Source organism: Myotis yumanensis, unplaced genomic scaffold (genome assembly GCF_028538775.1).
Source record: "Myotis yumanensis isolate MYYU_CA2020_CCGP unplaced genomic scaffold, mMyoYum1.0.hap1 SCAF_8, whole genome shotgun sequence".
Classification (NCBI taxonomy): Eukaryota; Metazoa; Chordata; class Mammalia; order Chiroptera; family Vespertilionidae; genus Myotis; species Myotis yumanensis.
The window spans coordinates 74,525,549-74,531,150 of record NW_027223759.1 but is presented as its reverse complement, the minus strand read 5'-3'; the positions used below and the strand labels follow the sequence as shown (position 1 = coordinate 74,531,150).

Here is a 5,602-nt window from a genome sequence, read left to right as displayed (position 1 = left end):
ACCTGTGGACTGGATTGGATCCTGACTTTTTCTAATGAAAGTGTTTGGCTGCAGCTCTCTGAACTAGTATTTTATTTCTCTCCCATCCTTTGCCTTGGAATTCTTGAGAACTGAAACTTTTTTTCCCCTAAGCCTTACAATTGCAGACCCCAGCTAGATGATGTAAACTTTAGAGAAATCATCATGACAGCTCTTGCTTGAACGGTTTCAATGACTGATGCAGTGGAAGCCACACAGCTGACTTGAATTGGTGTCGGGACACTCATCAGGGATGTTTGGACTGTGGTTCAGGGGAATCTGTTGGATTTGTCACCTCTTGCCTTCCTTCCAGAAAAATGAAGCTCTGAGCCTTTCATCTAGAGGTCTTCTCGAATGGTAGTCTTAAAGACTCAGAGATTAACTTTGGTTTGCTCTGATTATTAATTACAGTATAGGTATCTGGCCTATTGCTGCTTCTGTTATTGCTATGGTCCCTGCTTGTAAGTCAAACCCCTATAATGCCCCCTTTAAGGCTCAGGGACCATCGAGAAAGCGATGGGTGTGTGAGATTATAAGAGCAAGATAATGGGGGCACAGTAGGTAGACAAATCTGACTCCATCTTATGAGCTAACCCTCCCTTGTGATTGAACCTGGACCCAGTTGCCCTATGTTCCTCAAGGTTGAGGAATGATCAAAAGAAAGAGGGGGGTTATAATGGTGTAGAAATTTCATTTCTTTATATAATCTTTTCTCGTTTCTTTTTCTTTGATTAAAACTGGCCTCATCTAGCACCCTGACTCATCTGCCTCCTTCTCCCTTACATGTCATTTCCTTAGTCATTAAGCTCTCAGGACAATGAGATTCTGAACAATCTGAGGAACAAAGCCTCAGATCTATTGACCACAAAGACAGAGTTTCAATCAAACTAAAGATAACATCTAGGCCTCAGTTGTTTCAGCTCCAGGTTCAGAAATGCAGCAAAACAAGATGAAGTGACACCATGGCTGACAGCAGGACCGGATGCACTGATCAACTACCCCTTGTCCTAGTACCGACCAATCAGTAGAGACCATGACCCTAACTCTCTTAGTCACCATGATTAATGATTTTTGCCCTGTATAACCATCCCCTAGAAGCCATCAGGGAGCTAGGCCTTTGCACATTCGCTCACTTGTTTCCAGGTGTGGCCACTTCCTAAAGATAAGCCCTTACTTTTATTTCCCCTGCAAACTCCTTTCTCTGATGCACACAGGCAAATGGATCCATTAGTCTGGGATCACTCTCTGATTACTAGTTCCGCCTTTTCATCTCACTGTTTTTTATTTCAAGTACAATAATTCTTTACACTGGGCCCTTCAGTTCCTTGTCCCTACTATTTTCTCACTATCCATGTCCCCACATGTCATCATATTCTTCTGTAACCAGCATAGACACTTCCCTGCAATTGGGTAAATTGTGATGTTAAGGGCATAGTCCTTCAGACTGCCCGGTCTGCCCAACACTTCTAACACCAACCACAGGCTTGGGCATGTTGCAAAGTGCCACAGACTGGGTGGCTTAAACAATATAAACTTATTGCCTTACCATAGAGGCCAGAAGTCAAGATCAAGGTGCTGGGAGGGTTGGGCCATTCTGGGGGCTATACAGGAGAATGTGTTCCAGGCCTTTACCCAGCTTCTAGTGTTTCGCTGGCAATTTTTGACATTCCTTGGCTTGCATCACCCAAATCTCTGCCTTCATCCACTGACATTCTCTGTCTGTGTCTGTGTCCAAAATTTCCCCTTTTTATAAGGACATCAGTCATGTTGTATTAGGGCCAAAACCTACTCCAGTATGACCTTACCTTAACTAATTATATCTTCAATGACCTGATTCCCAAATAAGGGGTTCTGAGGGTTAATTTGGGGGGATATAATTTAAACCATAACAGAGAGGTTTTCAAAAACATCAAGTTTGATAATTTGCTAGTAAGACACAAAACTCACTGAAAGGCTGTTATGCACACCGTTGTATTTAGTATGAGGCAAGTATATGTTAAAATTGGCTAGGGGAAGAGACTTACATGTCCCAGTCTGAAAGGGTTCCAAACACAGAGCTTCCTTTGTTCTCCTCCCAGCATTGATGTGTGACAATGCTCACTAAGTATTGCCAATGCAAGAAGTTCATCCAAGTGTTGGTGTTGAGAGTTTTTATTGGAGCTTCATTCCATAGGAAATATTGATTGCCCTTGTGGTTAAACTCTGCCTGAACATCAACTGGAACCATGTGACTCAAGTAACCTGCTCTCTAAACTAGTTGGTTTTTATGCAATGGCCAGCTCTCACTGCTATAGATGTGGTCATTCCCACCCTCAGCCATCTTGCTTCCATAAACTATTAGGTGTGGTCTTAGGTTCCACTATGAATAACAAAAGACACTTATCCCTGAGGAGATTCCAAGGGCTTGGAGGTTACTTCACAGTTGCCTGAACAAAGGCCTGACCTCTCTTTATGGTAAGGCCAAATTCCTTATTACACAATACCCATCCTTCTTTGTCTGCTGCCCCCATGAACTCATTGGATTAAACACTGGCCTAGAGAAATCCAAGTCCTCCTACTCTGTGCCTGCACCCAAACAGCTGAGCACGGCTGGAGAAAATCTCCGAATGGGCAGACTGGCCACACATCCCAGTGGGCACTCAGCTCTGCCCAACACTGTTCTTCCTGTTATAGCCCCCTGCCTCTTCCTGCGTTTATGACTATACCTTTCTCCACATGCCCTGTTTCTTCAAGCCTCTCTCAGATGATAAATATTTTATTCTTCATTTGAAATAGCTGTTGCAGTAAGAGTGACCTCATATTTTCTTCACCAAATCCATTAGCCTTTGAGCTTCTTTACCCCACATACCCCTCATGACACAATATACCCATCTCGTTCCATGGCTTTAAATATCTTCACCTCAATGACTCCCAAATGCCTCCTAAATGCCCAATTCATGTACAGTAGCCTCCCCCTATTATTTTCAGTTTTGCTTTGAGCTTTCAGTTATCCATGGCCAACCTTGGTGAGGAAATGGAAAATGGAAAATTCTCAAAATAAATATTTCATAGTTTTAAATTGTATGCTATGCTGAGAAGCATGATGAAATCCAGACCATTCCACCCGGGATGTTTATCATCCCTTTGTCCAATGTCTCCAATCATCTCAGTTATCAGATCGACCATCAAGGCATCGCAGTGGTTGTGGTCAGGTAACCCTTATTTTACTTAATAGTGGACCCAAAATACAGAGTCGTGATGCTGGCAATTCAAGTTTGCCAAAGAGAAGCGTTGGTAAAGTGCTCTTTTAAATAAAAAAGTGAATATAGTGCTATGAGATACTTTGAGAGAGACCACATTCACATAACTTTTAGTATATTGTTTTAATTTTCCTATTTTATTATTAGTTATCATTGTTAATCTTGTATTGGCCTAATTTATAAACTTTATCATAGGTACATATGTTATAGGAAAAAACATAGTATAGTTGACCATTGAACATGTAGGGTTAGGTGGTGCCGACCACGCTTGCAGTCAAAAATCTATGTGTAACTTAAGTTGGCCCTCCACCAACACAGATTCCCAACCTTAGGTAGAAAATACAGTTGGCGGTTGAACAACATGAGTTTGAACTGCATGGATCCGCATATATGCAGTTTTAGCTAATTACCAAACCTGAAGGAGGGGCTGTGAGAACCCCCGAATTTATAGCCAAGTTGGACAGAAGTGCAAGTAACCTAGGAACCTAAGACTTGTGACTGGCGTCTGAAGTGAGGTAAGTCTTACAGGACCGAGCCCTTAACTTCAGGGGTCTGTGTTACCTCTGAGGAGTTAGTGTCAGAATTGAAGGACTTTATTCTTGTGGTTCTGTGCTAAATCTAGGTAGTTAGTGTCAATATTGAATTGAATTGTAGGCTATCCATTTGGAATCAGAGAATTAGAGAATTGGTTGGTATGGGAATGATGTGTTTGGTGTCAGAAAATACCATACAAAGTGGGAACTCATTGGTTTAATGTAGTAGATACCTGGCTTCTTACCACCGAACTTGTTCTGGGAAAAGGACTCTTATCTTGGTTTTGTCCTTCAGGTGACAGACAAAATGGAGGACTCTCTCCTCCTCTTGAGTTCCTTTTCCCCACTCAGTGCTATTGTTATGGTGTTAGGGACCTGGTTCAACAATGTAGATGAGTAGAAGGAAGCAAAGAGAAAATGAAGAACTCCATCTTTATATCTACCCCAGTACAAACTATTGTCGTTGCTTCTCCCAGGCCACAGCAATAGCTCTGAATGCTACTCTGTCTCTAAGTGTTATATTTTCTGCCACCCCCACACCTTTCTCCATCCAACAGACAGAATGACCTTTCCGAAGATATGGTTAGGACAGCCAGTGGCTTCCTGTTGTCCATGGTCTCTATGGTCCAATAAGTCCACTCTCTGACTTTGCCATCTAGACTTCACCAGGATCCTGTGCTCCAAACACCTTTATTTGTGTGTTTATGTGGTTAATGTCTTCTTCTCACTGGAATCCATGAGGTTGGGGTTTTGTTCATTTTTTATTACTATTTTACTTTCAGTGCCCACCACAGTGCCTGGCAAATAACATATGTTTAATAAATGTTTGTTTGAATGAATAAATAAGAACAGAATGACCTCGCGTCGCTGCCCCGCCATCTGGCCCCGTGGACCCACACCTCACGACCCGCTACCGACCAATCTGCCCGGCCCTCGTGTGCACCATGTCTGGTTCCTCCAGCATCACCACTATGAAGAAAGTGGTTCAACAGCTCCAGCTGGAGGCCGGGCCCAACCCAGTTTCCCAGGCAGCTGCAGATCTGAAACAATTCTGTCTGCAGAATTCTCAACATGACCCCCTGCTTACCGGAGTATTTTCAAGTACCAATCCCTTCAGACCCCAGAAAGTTTGTTCCTTTTTGTAGTAAAAGAAATTTTGAAGGTGTTCTAAACCACTTTTCTTGAACCAGTGAATATTCAAAGAGAGCTAAATCTGAAGTCTGTATGAAAAGCTTATCCTATGACATGTGCCACACTCTACAAACTTCTGCTTTTGTCCTTAGCATCTACCTCCCTGAATTTTCATGAATTTCTACTTCATAAGAAAGAGTATTTCATATACACTGGCGGCAGCATACAAATAAATACTTAGTATAAAAAGTAAAAAAAAAAAAAGAAATAACAGAATGAATGGCATTCAGGTAACATCTTGCTGATACTAAGGTTGAGGCTCCCAGAAACACAAAAGTTAGTGCAAGTCAGTGAACTGTATTACAGATAGAAGGAAAGAAATTGTCATCACATCATTTGTGGCCAGTTTGGCAGGAGTGTGAGGGGACAGTAACCTAGCTGTTCAGGTGCCTGCTATGAAGGTGGACTCCAAACTCCTTGGAGTCATTAAAGTCCATAGGTATTGCGATCACCTGGGGGCTCACAGGAGATTCCTGGAATCCTCAGTGATCAAACTTAATCACCTGCATCACAGCCTCTGGTCACTATGGTGCAGGCCAACCGAGCAACCTTGACAGATTGACTGATTTTTTAAAACCATTTTGTCAGTTTATAGGCTACAGTCTCCTGTTTGTCAGGTTC

The 5,602-nt window shown here is 42.4% G+C and overlaps 1 pseudogene; it reads left to right on the top strand.

Annotated features, from left to right (window-relative positions):
• The first annotated feature begins 4,734 nt into the window (after positions 1–4,734).
• Positions 4,735–4,935, top strand: LOC139015715 (guanine nucleotide-binding protein G(I)/G(S)/G(O) subunit gamma-5 pseudogene; annotated as a pseudogene).
• The last annotated feature ends 667 nt before the right edge of the window (positions 4,936–5,602 follow it).